Below are 13,511 nucleotides of genomic sequence, written 5' to 3'. Positions count from 1 at the left end.
GTGCAGAGCACTGTGCGAAGCGCTTCTTATATTTACTGAGCGCTCACTGTGTGTGGAGCACTGTGCGAACTGCTTCACGTATTTACTGAGCACTCCCTGTGTACGGAGCACTGTGCGAAGCGCTTCCCGTATTTACAGAGCGCTCACAGTGTGCGGAGCACTGTGCGAAGCGCTTTCTGTATTGAGTGCTCACTGTATGCGGAGCACGGTGCGAAGCACTTCCCGTATTTACTGAGCACTCACTGTTTGCGGAGCACTGTGCGAAGCGCTTCCCGTATTTACTGAGCGCTCACTGTGTGTGGAGCACTGGGCGAACTGCTTCACGTATTTACTGAGCACTCCCTGTGTACAGAGCACTGTGCGAAGCGCTTCCCGTATTTACAGAGCGCTCACTGTGTGCGGAGCACTGTGCGAAGCGCTTTCCGTATTTATTGAGTGCTCACTGTATGCGGAGCACTGTGCGAAGCGCTTCCCGTATTTACTGAGCGCTCACTGTTTGCGGAGCACTGTGCGAAGCGCTTCCCATATTTACTGAGGGCTCACTGTGTGCGGAGCACTGTACGAAGCGCTTCCCATATTTACTGAGCGCTCACTGTGTGCGGAGCACTGTGCAAAGCGCTTCACGTATTTACTGAGCGCTCACTGTGTGTGGAGCACTGTGTGAAGTGCTTCACATATTTACTGAGCACTCACTGTGTGCGGAGCACTGTGCGAAGAGCTTCCTGTCTTTACTGAGCGCTCACTGTGTGCGGAGCACTGTACGAAGCACTTCCCATATTTACTGAGCGCTCACTGTGTGCGGAGCACTGTACGAAGCGCTTCACGTATTTCCTGAGCACTCCCTGTGTGCGGAGCACTGTGCGAAGCGCTTCACATATTTACTGAGCACTCACTGTGTGCGGAGCACTGTGCGAAGAGCTTCCCATATTTACTGAGTGCTCACTGTGTGTGGAGCACTGTGCGAAGCGCTTCACGTATTTACTGAGCACTCACTGTGTGTGGAGCGCTTCCCATATTTACTGAGCACTCCCTGTGTGCGGAGCACTGTACGAAGCGCTTCACGCATTTATTGGGCGCTCACTGTGTGCAAAGCACTGTACTAAGTGCTTGGAAAGTACAGTTCGACCATAGCGTAACTTCTCTGAGCCTCAGTTCCCTCATCTGTAAAATGGGGATTAAGACTGTGAGCCCCACGTGGGACAACCTGATCACCTTGTATCCCCCCCAGCGCTTAGAACAGTGATTGGCACATAGTAAGCGCTTAACAAATGCCATCATTATTATTATTAAATAGAGACAATCGCTACCATCCAACGATGGGCTCACAGCCTAGAAGGGGGAGACAGACATCAAGGCAGGTAAACAGGCATCAGTAGAAATAAATAGAATTATGTATGTATATATACACATTAGAACAAGTAGAACAGGCTTTAATATGAATAAACAGCATTATAGCTATGTAACTATATACACAAATGCCTTGGGAGGGGAGGGGGGTAGAGCCACTTGTCAGCTGTGTGACCTTGGGCAAGTCACTTAACTTCTCTGTGCCTCAGTTACCTTAATCCTTGTAAAATGGGGATTAAGACTGCGAGCCCCACGTGGGACAACCTGATCACCTTGTAACCTCCCCAGCGCTTAGAACAGTGCTTTGCACATAGTAAGCACTTAATAAGTGACATTATTATTATTATTATTATTATTATTATTATAGTAAGCGCTTGACAAATACCATTATTATTATTATTATTATTATTATTATTAGAGCAAAGGGACTGAGTCAGGACAAGGTGGTGGTGGGGGGAGTTTAGGAAAAGAGGGCCTTAGTCCGGTTTAATATACCGATGGGATTTGTTAAGCACTTACTATGCGTTAAGCGCTGTTCTAAGTGCTGGGGAAGAGACAAGCTAATTCATTCATTCGTATTGGGCAAGTCACTTAACTTCTCTGTGCCTTAGTTCCCTCATCTGTAAAATGGGGTTGGAGACTGTGAGCCCCACGTGGGACAACCTGATCACCTTGTAACCTCCCCAGCGCTTAGAACAGTGCTTTGCACATAGTAAGCACTTAATAAATGACATTATTATTATTATAGTAAGCACTTGACAAATACCATTGTTATTATTATTATTATTATTATTATTACTACTATTAGAGCAAAGGGACCGAGTCGGGACAAGGTGGTGGTGGGGGGAGCTTAGGAAAAGAGGGCCTTAGTCCAGTTTAATATACCGATGGGATTTGTTAAGCACTTACTATGCGTCAAGCACTGTTCTAAGCGCTGGGGAAGAGACAAGCTAATTCATTCATTCATATTGCACATGTCACTTAACTTCTCTGTGCCTCAGTTCCCTCATCTGTAAAATGGGGATGGAGACTGTGAGCCCCACGTGGGACAACCTGATCACCTCGTAACCTCCCCAGTGCTTAGAACAGTGCTTTGCACATAGTAAGTGCTTAATAAATGCCATCATTATTATCCCAATGATAACTTGTCCTTCCCAAGCGCTTAGTCCAGTGCTGTGCACACAGTAAGCGCTCAATAAATACGGTTGAATGAATGAATTATTATTATTGAGGGCTTACTGTGTGCAGAGCACTGGAGTGAGCACTTGGAAAATACAGTTCAGCAACAGAGACAGTCCCGACCCAACAACGGGCTCACAGTCTAGCCGGGAGGACACGGACAACAAAGCAAAACAAAAAAAGTAGACAGACCTCAATAGCGTCAATATCAATAAATAGAATTTAGATATATACACATCATTAATAAAATGAAGAGAGTAATAAGGTTGTATACTTATATACAAGTGCTGTGGGGCGCGGAGGGGGCTAGAGCAGAGGGAGGGAGTCGGGGCGACGGGGAGGGGAGGAGGAGGAGCAGAGGAAAAGGGAGGCTCAATTAATCAATTAATCAATCGTATTTATTGAGCGCTTACTGTGTACAGAGCACTGGATTAAGTGCTTGGGAAGTACAAGCTGGCAACATATAGAGACGGTCCCTACCCAACAGTGGGCTCACAGTCTAAAAGGGGGAGACAGAGAACAAAATCAAACATACTAACAAAATAAAATAAATAGAATAGATATGTCCAAGTAAATTGAATAAATAAATAGAGTTTTATTCCCAGGCTTAGTCTGGGAAGGCCTCCTGGAGGAGGTGAGCCTTCAGTAGGGCTTTGAAGGGGGGGAAGTGCAGTCAGGTTGGACACCGTCCTTGTCCCACGTGGGGCTCACAGCCTTACTCCCCATTTTGCAGATGAGGGAGCTGAGGCCCAGAGAAGTGAAGTGACTTGCCCAGGGTCACACAGCAGACGGCTGGCAGAGACTGGATTAGAACCCAGGTCCTTCTGACTCCCAAGCCCGGGCTCTAGCCGCCAAGCCAAGCCGCTTCTAGCCGAGGTAAGGTCTGCCTACAAGCTACTTCCCAAACTTTCGAGGTGTGAGGTTTCTGATCACCAGGGGAGTTTTCATGTTTGGGTTTTCACGTACTTGCACCGAGTGAACCCTCAATCAATCAATCAATCGTATTTATTGAGCGCTTACTGTGTGCAGAGCACTGTACTAAGCGCTTGAGGACAGGGGTCTCAGTACTGTCTTTAAACACACTTAGGCCCTCCAGGCCCACTGGGTCATTTGTTCAAGAAATTAGGGTCCCAGTGTGTCTGCCCTAGGATCCGACAGTCGATCGTATTTATTAATTCGATTGTATTTATTGAGCGCTTACTGGCATTGTACTAAGCCCTTGGGAGAGTACAATACAACTGTGTCTTACCTTGTGCAGTTCACTGTACCAAGTGCTTGGGAGAGTATAGTATAATAAAAAACAGACAAACTCCCTGCCCACAGTAAGCTTGCAGTCTAGAGGGCAGGATCATTTTATGACATGTAGTTTTCTGGGGCCCAGGTGCATGAATCAATCAATCAATCAATCGTATTTATTGAGCGCTTACTGGCATTGTACTAAGCCCTTGGGAGAGTACAATACAACTGTGTTTTACTGTGTGCAGTTCACTGTACCAAGTGCTTGGGAGAGTATAGTATAATAAAAAACAGACAAACTCCCTGCCCACAATAAGCTTGCAGTCTAGAGGGGAGGATCATTTTATGACATGTAGTTTTCTGGGGCCCAGGTGCATGAATCAATCAATCAATCAATCAATCGTATTTATTGAGCGCTTACTGGCATAGTACTAAGCCCTTGGGAGAGTACAATACAACTATGTCTTACTGTGTGCAGTTCACTGTACCAAGTGCTTGGGAGAGTATATTTTACTTATACATATCTATTCTATTTTATTTTGTTAGTATGTTGGTTTTGTTCTCTGTCTCCCCCTTTTAGACTGTGAGCCCACTGTTGGGTAGGGACTGTCTCTATATGTTGCCAACTTGTACTTCCCAAGCGCTTAGTACAGTGCTCTGCACACAGTAAGCGCTCAATAAATACGATTGATTGATTGATTGGAGAGTATAGTATAATAAAAAACAGACAAACTCCCTGCCCTCAATAAGCTTGCAGGCTAGAGGGCAGGATCATTTTATGACATGTAGTTTTCTGGGGCCCAGGTACATGAATCAATCAATCAATCAATCATATTTATTGAGCGCTTACTGGCATTGTACTAAGCCCTTGGGAGAGTACAATACAACTGTGTCTTACTGTGTGCAGTTCACTGTACCAAGTGTTTGGGAGAGTATACTTTACTTGTCCATATCTATTCTATTTATTTTATTTTGTTAGTATGTTTGGTTTTGTTCTCTGTCTCCCCCTTCTAGACTGTGAGCCCACTGTTGGGTAGGGACTGTCTCTATATGTTGCCAACTTGTACTTCCCAAGCGCTTAGTACAGTGCTCTGCACACAGTAAGCGCTCAATAAATACGATTGATTGATTGATTGGAGAGTATAGTATAATAAAAAACAGACAAACTCCCTGCCCTCAATAAGCTTGCAGGCTAGAGGGCAGGATCATTTTATGACATGTAGTTTTCTGGGGCCCAGGTACGTGAATCAATCAATCAATCAATCATATTTATTGAGCGCTTACTGGCATTGTACTAAGCCCTTGGGAGAGTACAATACAACTGTGTCTTACTGTGTGCAGTTCACTGTACCAAGTGTTTGGGAGAGTATACTTTACTTGTCCATATCTATTCTATTTATTTTATTTTGTAAGTATGTTTGGTTTTGTTCTCTGTCTCCCCCTTTTAGACTGTGAGCCCACTGCTGGGTAGGGACTGTCTCTATATGTTGCCAGCTTGTACTTCCCAAGCGCTTAGTACAGTGCTCTGCACACAGTAAGCGCTCAATAAATACGATTGATTGATTGGAGAGTATAGTATAATAAAAAACAGACAAACTCCCTGCCCTCAAATAGCTTGCAGGCTAGAGGGCAGGATCATTTTATGACATGTTGTTTTCTGGGGCCCAGGTACATGAATCAATCAATCAATCAATCGTATTTATTGAGCGCTTACTGCGTGCAGAGCACTGTACTAAGCGCTCGGGAAGTACAAGTTGGCAACATGAAGATCCTGGATTAAGGGAAGGGAATGTTACTATTTATCGCGTATTGTACTTTCCCAAGCACTCAGTACAGAGCTTTGCACACAATAAGTGCTTAATATGATTGAATAAATGAATGAATTAAGGCTGTAACACCTCTTGAATGATCCGTCTTTAACAGGCCACGGACTAAGGCCGATTGAAGAGGGTTGGAGGATATTCTGATGGAAGTTCTGTTTTGTTCTGTATTTTGCTTAAGTAGAAGATGGTTTATTAGGCTGTGCTGGCCGTTGGAAGTTCAGTGGCTTTCCCAAGGTCACACCACACCCACTGTTGGGTAGGGACTGTCTCTTTATGTTGCCAACTTGTACTTCCCAAGCTCTTAGTACAGTGCTCTGTACACAGTAAGCGCTCAATAAATATGATTAATTGAGTGGCAGAGCTGGGATTAGAACCCACGTCCTCCGACTCCCAAGCCCGGGCTCTTTCCACTAAACCACGCTGCTCCTCTAACCCCTGGAACCCCTGACGACCCCTGCTCTTTTTGTAACTCCAGGCCTGGAAATGATGGTGGTGTTTGTGTGGGGGAGGGGGACGGTCTTTCTCTCTTCTTTTGGTCCGTTCACAATTAATCAATCAATCAATCGTATTTATTGAGCGCTTACTGTGTGCAGAGCACTGTACTAAGCGCTTGGGACGTACAAGTTGGCAACGTATAGAGACAGTCCCTACCCAACAGTGGGCTCACAGTCTAAAAGGGGGAGACAGAGAACAAAACCAAACATACTAACAAAATAAAATAAATAGAATAGATATGTACAAGTAAAATAAATAGAGTAATAAATATGTACAAACATATATACATATATACAGGTGCTGTGGGGAAGGGAAGGAGGTAAGATGAGGGGGATGGAGGGGGGATGAGGGGGAGAGGAAGGAAGGGGCTCAGTCTGGGAAGGCCTCCTGGAGGAGGTGAGCTCTCAGTAGGGCCTTGAAGGGAGGAAGAGCCGAGGGATTTGCTCCTGGGAGAATAATAATAATAATAATGATGGTATTAAGCACTTATTATATGCAAAGCACCCTTCTAAGCGCTGGGGAGGTTACATGGTGATCAGGTTATCCCACGGGGGGGCTCACCGTTTTAATCCCCATTTTACAGATGAGGTAACTGAGGCCCAGAGAAGTGAAGCGACTTGCCCAAAGTCACACAGCCGACAAGTGGAGGAGCCGGGATTTGAACCCATGACCTCTGACTCTAAAGCCCGGGCTCTTTCCACTGAGCCACGCTGCTTCTCCTAGGGAAGCCAATCCTCCTCCCTAGCCAGCCCAGCGAGACGGTTAAATAGGAGTCAGAGGTTGTGTGTTCTGATCCCGACTCTGTCACATCAGCTGTGTGACTTTGGGATGAAGAATGTGAGCCCCACGTGGGACAACCTGATTACCTTGTATCTATCCCAGCCCTTGGAACAGTACGTGACACATAGTGAACGCTTAACAAATACCATTATTATTATTATTTCCCTCGGACCCTGCGCCCCTGGCACAGGGGGTTGGAGCAGGGTGGCGGCGGTTTCCCTTCCTCCCTGCAGCTGGGGTCGTCCTCCAGGCTGGGAGTGGGTGCCAGTGGAAAGAGCACGGGCTTTGGAGTCAGAGGTCATGGGTTCAAATCCCGGCTCCGCCACTTGTCCGCTGTGTGACTTTGGGCAACGCACTTCACTTCTCTGTGCCTCAGTTACCTCATCTGTAAAATGGGGATTAAGACTGTGAGGCCCCCGTGGGACAACCTGATCACCTTGTAACTTCCCCGGCTCTTAGAACAGTGCTTTGCACATAGTAAGCACTTAATAAATGCCATAATAATAATAATAATTATTATTATTATTGTTCTGAGTGCTCCCAAAGTTCAGTGGCTCTATGGCGTTAGACAAAAAAGGGACTTGCTTCCAAATGAAAGGTTGGAACGAGAGAGTCTTTAGATCAGGCTGTTTTGTCAGTATTGTAGAGTTTGCACTGTCACAGGCCTGGCGTTTGCAGTGAACATCTGGAAATCCCTGGCGGTTGCCAAACTGTAATAACTCTTGAAATTTATTAGGCAGTGATCCCCATAGTTGTCAAGCTACAATTCTGTCATCTGTCATTGCATCTTTGGCTAAATGGTGGTCCCTGTGCTGGGGCAGGGACCTTTTGCAGTCTAGGAAAAGATGAAATTCCCGAGTTAAAGTTCTAGGGCTTCATGGGATGTTTGGCATTGCCAGGTTATTATAGGAAACAAAAATTAAAGATCCAACTATGTAGCTTTGACAAAATGCTGTGCCTTGTAATATTTTCCACGGAGACAGCACAATGACAAAGTCACAGTTATTGTTATTACATTGATTATTATTATTTATTATTGTAGTTATTGCATTTCTCTGAAGGGGCTAAAAACATTAATGAAACTGTTTCATGCTGAATTAGTAGAGCTGCTTAGCTGGTCACGGTGTGGAAGAGATTGCATTTGTATGTGTGTAGTTGAGATACAGTTTCACCAGTAGCAACGTCGTCTTTGAACCCGAAGGAAAAGGAATATAAAGATATATGCATATATATGTATATATATATGTGTGTGTGTGTGTAGATATATATCATCATCATCATCATCAATCGTATTTATTGAGCACTTACTATGTGCAGAGTACTGTACTAAGCGCTTGGGAAGTACAAATTGGCAACATATAGAGACAGTCCCTACCCAACAGTGGGCTCACAGTCTAAAAGGGGGAGACAGAGAACAAAACCAAACATACTAACAAAATAAAATAAATAGAATAGATATGTACAAGTAAAATAAATAAATAAGTAAATAGAGTAATAAATATGTACAAACATATATATACATATATATATGTATATCAATTGCATCTATATCTAAATTGCTAAGTAGTTTTCAAAGATTGTACTCTAATAGAGAATTTGCAGTTATTCATTCTAGGCAGTGCAACTGTTTGGGTGAATATTTAAGGGCCCGTGCTAGAAAAAAAAAATTCAGAACCACATAATTACATGCAGCCAGCAAAAATAGTCTGAGTAATGAGTAGTAAGCATTGGAGTAAAGTCCCTGCATTTTTTTGGTTGATTTACCTTTCAAATATAAGCTGATTTTACATGTTTTAAGTGCAAAATACTCAACTTACATGGGACAGAATACCTATTATTAGGTAGAAGCAGCGTGGCTCAGTGGAAAAGAGCCCGGGCTTTGGAGTCAGAGGTCATGGGTTCAAACCCCAGCTCCGCCAATTGTCAGCTGTGTGACTTTGGGCAAGTCACTTCACTTCTCTGTGCCTCAGTTACCTCATCTGTGAAATGGGGACTAAGACAGTGAGCCCCATGTGGGACAACCTGATCACCTTGTAACCTCCCCAGCGCTTAGAACAGTGCTTTGCACATAGTAAGTGCTTAATAAATGCCATTATTATTATTATTATTAGTTTTCTGAAGACCCTCCTATATCTCAAAATCCAGTTAATGCTGGAGAGATTACAAAGACAAGTGTTTGCAACCTAAATGCCATACTGAGTCTTATTGATATTTCATCTAACCCTGTGTTACACTCCAGTAATAACAGGATTCTGGAGGAACAGTATGAGAGTTGCCCTCCACATCCATCCTCATGTGTAGGAATGTACCTAACATCACTGACGACTTGACGCCTGTCCACATGTTTTGTTTTGTTGTCTGTCTCCCCCTTCTAGACTGTGAGCCCGTTGTTGGGTAGGGAGCGTCTCTATATGTTGCCAACTTGTACTTCCCAAGCGCTTAGTACAGTGCTCTGCGCACAGTAAGCACTCAATAAATATGAATGAATGAATGACTAACTTTCCCTTTAACAACCCTGTATGGGCCTCTTATCCCTAAACTTACCCAATCGCACTTGGACTTGACCTTGTTTGTCTACTCAACTACTGCATTTTATATGAATACTACAGCTCTGGCTCTTTTTTTAAAAAAAATTGTAGTATTTGTTAAATGCTTACTAGGTGCCAGGAACTGTAGTAAACACTGGGGTAGGTACAAGTTAATCAGGTTGAACGCAGTCCAAGTCCCACAAGGTATTCCCTGTCTTAATCCCCATTTTACAGTTGAGGTAACCAAGGCACAGGTAAGTGACTTGCCCAGGGTCACACAGCAGACAAGTGGCAGAGCTGGGATTAGAATTAGAGTCGAAAAGACTCCCAAGCCCGTGCTGTATCCACTAGGTCACACTGCTTCTGGGGAAAGAATGGTTTCATTATGCTTATCTTCATCTACCTCCTCCAAGCCTGTTTTTTTTTTTTCCCCAATGGTATTTCTTAAGCGCTTACTATGCGCCACCACTTTTCTAAGCTCTGAGGTAGATAGAAGATAAGGTCACAGTCCATATCCCTCATGGGGCTCACAATCAATCATATTTATTGAGCGCTTACTGTGTGCAGAGCACTGTACTAAGCACTTATAGTACAGTATATATAGTATAGCATATATCTACTATATAGTAGATATATATACTCTACTACATAGTAGAGTATATATATCTACTACATAGTAGAGTATATATGTCTACTATATAGTAGAGTATATATATCTACTATATAGTAGAGTATATATATCTACTATATAGTAGAGTATATATATCTACTATATAGTAGAGTATATATATCTACTATATAGTAGAGTATATATATCTACTATATAGTAGAGTATATATATCTACTATATAGTAGAGTATATATATCTACTATATAGTAGAGTATATATATCTACTATATAGTAGAGTATATATATCTACTGTATAGTAGAGTATATATATCTACTGTATAGTAGAGTATATATATCTACTGTATAGTAGAGTATATATATCTACTGTATAGTAGAGTATATATCTACTGTATAGTAGAGTATATATCTACTGTATAGTAGAGTATATATATACACTATATTGTAGAGTATGCATATACACTATATTGTAGAGTATGCATATACACTATATAGTAGAGTATATATATACACTATATAGTAGAGCATATGCACTATATAGTAGAGTATATATATACACACTATATAGTAGAGTATATATATACACTATATAGTAGAGTATATATATACACTATATAGTAGAGTATATATATACACTATATAGTAGAGTATATATATACTATATAGTATTGTGTGTGTGTGTGTGTGTGTGTGTGTGTGTATATATGGTATATATATAAGCGCTTCACAACATTAAAACCCATTTTATCTGAAGCACGGAGAAGTGAAGTGACTTTCCCAGGGTCACAGAGCAGACAAGTGGCGGAGTTGTGTCCTTCTCCTGGCCTCTACCTATTTGGCCATGCTGTTGGTTGGAGTAGCAGTGTGCATCCAGAAGATTGCCCGTGACAGTTCGAGAATAAGAAGATCGATTTTTTCTTGGCGGTTCAGCGTTCGGCATAATGCGTCGAAGTAGTAGGAAACTGCATGCTTGCAAGTGATTCTACAAAGCTACGCTTCTACCTCCTTTTTAGCCACCAAGCAGGGAATGGATAGAGATGGGGAGGGAGCAGACGGGAAGAGGAGAAAGGGGAGTAGAAATGGAGGGAGCGCTACTCAGGTTGCCTTAGGATTTCATCACACTCTCTCATCCTTCCATCTCTTCCCCATCGGCATCCAAAGCCACTGCATCTTTTTGGCCTTAAAAGACCTCTGGTTTTTGCCCAATGGAAAGGAGGTTACGAGGCAGGAAGTACGTTGCCACAGCTACACTTTGGACCTTCAGCATATCAAAGAGGAAGTTGTCCTAAAAAACAAGCAGACCGTGGGAGAGCTCATATCTGAAGTTCTTTTGGGTCTAGGACTCTTGTTAGGTTAAGGCTGCCTGAAAATTCTGTGATATTTTGCTGTCTTATTGTTTAATTGACATAATAAGAGCCTTTAATAAGAGGAGCAGCGTGGCTCAGTGGAGAAGAGCACGGGCTTTGGAGTCGGAGGTCATGGGTTTGAATGCCGACTCTACCACATGTCTGCTGTGTGACCTTGGGCAAGTCACTTAACTTCTCTGAGCCTCAGTTACCTCATCTGTAAAATGGGGATTAAGACTGTGAGCCCCATGTGGGACAACTTGATATCACCTTGTATCCAGCACTTAGAACAGTGCTCTGCACATAGTAAGCGCTTAACAAATGCCATCATTATTATTTCTCTCCCCCTTTTAGACTGTGAGCCCACTGTTGGGTAGGGACTGTCTCTATATGTTGCCAACTTGTACTTCCCAAGCGCCTAGTACAGTGCTCTGCACACAGTAAGCGCTCAATAAATACGATTGATTGATTGATTTAGTGGTTGCCCAGCATCAAGCAGAAATTTCTTATCACTGGCATTAAAGCACTCAATCAGATTACCCCCTCCTGATCTCCTACTACAACTCAGCCTGCATTTCATTCATTCATTCATATTTCTTAAGAGCTTACTGTGCGCAGACCACTGTACAAAGCACTTGGGAAAGTACAATACAACAATAAAGAGTGACAATTCCTGCCCACAACGAGCTCACAGTCTGGAGCGGGGAGACAGACATTAATACAAATAAACAGACATCAATACAAATAAATAAAATTACACATTTATACATAAGTGCTGTGGGGCTGGGAGGGGGGACGAGCAAAGGGAGAAAGTCAGGGTGATGCAGAAGGGAGTGGGAGATGAGGAAAAGTGGGGCTTAGTCTGGGAAGGCCTCTTGGAGGAGATGTGCCTTCAATAAGGCTTTGAAGCAGGGGAGAGTAATTATCTGGCAGATTAGAGGAGGGAGGGCATTCCAGGCCAGAGATAGGACTTGGGCTGGGGGTCAGCAGTCAGACAGGAGAGATCGAGGCACAGTGAGAAGGTTAGTACCAGAGGAGCAACGTACTCGGGCTGCGTTGTAGGAGAGAAGCGAGGTGAGGTAGGAGGGGGCAAGGTGATGGAGTGCTTTAAAGCTGGTGGTGAGGAGTTTTTGATACGGAGGTGGAAAGGCAATCACTGGAGATTTTTGAGCAGGAGGTGACATGTCCTGAACGTTTCTGTAGAAGGACGATCCGGCCAGCGGAGTGAAGAATGGACTGGAGTGGGAAGAGGCAGGAGGTTAGGAGGACAGCCAGGAGGCTGATGCAGTAATCTAGGTGGGGTAGGTTGAGTGATTATATTAACGTGGTAACAGTTCGGATGGAGAGGAAAGAGCAGATTTTAGCAATTGTTGTGAAGGGGGGACTGACAGGATTTGGGGATGGATTGAATAGGTGGATTGAAAGTAAAGGATAACATCAAGATTATGAGCTTGTGAGACAGGAGGGATGGTGGTGCTGTCTACAGTGACGGGAAAGTCCGGGAGAGGAGAGGGTTTGGGTGGGACGATAAGGAGCTCTGTTTTGGACACGTTAAGTTTGAGGTGACGGGAGGACATCCAGGTAGAGGTGTCCTGAAGGCAGGAGGAGATGCAAACCTAGAGAGAGGGAGTGAGCCCCCTCCTTCCTCTCCCCCGTCTCCCCCTCCCCATCCCCCAGCCTTACCTCCTTCCCCTCCCCACAGCACCTGTATATACGTATATATGTTTGTACATATTTATTACTCTGTTTATTTTACTTGTACATAGTCTATTTTATTTTGTTAATATGTTTTGTTTTGTTGTCTGTCTCCCCCTTCTAAACTGTGAGTCCACTGTTGGGTACGGACCGTCTCTATATGTTGCCAACTTGTACTTCCCAAGCACTTAGTGCAGTGCTCTGCACACAGTAAGCGCTCAATAAATATGATTGAATGAATGAATGAGATTGGGGAGGATCAAAAACTCCTTACTGTTGGCTTCAAAGCTCTCCATCACCTTGCCTCTTCTTACCTCACCTTCCTTCTCTCCTTCTCCATCCCATCCCGCACACTCCACTCCTCTGGTGCTAACTTCCTCACTGTGCCTCCATCTCTCCTGTCTAGCTGTCAACTCCTGGACCACATCCTACCTCTAGCCTGGAACACCCTCTC

At 43.7% G+C, this 13,511-nt stretch overlaps 1 protein-coding gene across 4 annotated transcripts in view; it reads left to right on the top strand.

Moving 5' to 3' along the window:
• The first annotated feature begins 3,318 nt into the window (after positions 1-3,318).
• RALGPS1 (Ral GEF with PH domain and SH3 binding motif 1) overlaps positions 3,319-13,511 on the top strand; it is a 479,351-nt gene continuing 469,158 nt past the window's right edge. For all 4 annotated transcript variants that reach the window (XM_038744645.1, XM_038744644.1, XM_038744643.1 and 1 more), the window contains exon 1: positions 3,319-3,402. The gene's annotated coding sequence lies outside the window, so the exon portion shown is untranslated. The remainder of the gene's footprint in view (positions 3,403-13,511) is intronic.

Source organism: Tachyglossus aculeatus, chromosome 4, assembly GCF_015852505.1.
Source record: "Tachyglossus aculeatus isolate mTacAcu1 chromosome 4, mTacAcu1.pri, whole genome shotgun sequence".
NCBI lineage: Eukaryota > Metazoa > Chordata > Mammalia > Monotremata > Tachyglossidae > Tachyglossus > Tachyglossus aculeatus.
This window is presented reverse-complemented; position numbering and strand designations above follow the sequence as displayed.